Source organism: Penaeus monodon, chromosome 19 (genome assembly GCF_015228065.2).
Source record: "Penaeus monodon isolate SGIC_2016 chromosome 19, NSTDA_Pmon_1, whole genome shotgun sequence".
Classification (NCBI taxonomy): domain Eukaryota; kingdom Metazoa; phylum Arthropoda; class Malacostraca; order Decapoda; family Penaeidae; genus Penaeus; species Penaeus monodon.
Window position 1 is genome coordinate 5,437,048 of NC_051404.1, and position 240 is coordinate 5,437,287.

The window sequence follows — 240 nt, forward strand, 5'->3', positions numbered from 1 at the left end:
TGCGAAAAGCAGAAACCTACTTACCATTGAGTAATAACAATCCATTTTTCATCCTTTTTCTCTATTTTTTTCAGAATTTACTAAAAGAGCCGAAAATAGCATCAAATTGTGACCAAATCTGGCAAAATGGCCTCCGTAAAGTGCGATTTTCGTTCTCAATTCCGCAGTAATGGAAGGAGGGAGGAGTTTTTCCCTTTTCTAAATCATCATTTCTAATATTAGCGAAGGCGAGACCGTTCG

At 37.5% G+C, this 240-nt stretch overlaps 1 protein-coding gene across 1 annotated transcript in view; it reads left to right on the forward strand.

Annotated features, from left to right (window-relative positions):
• Positions 1–240, forward strand: part of LOC119585317 (two pore potassium channel protein sup-9-like) — a gene marked incomplete in the record, with an annotated part of 38,319 nt that overhangs the window by 9,955 nt on the left and 28,124 nt on the right.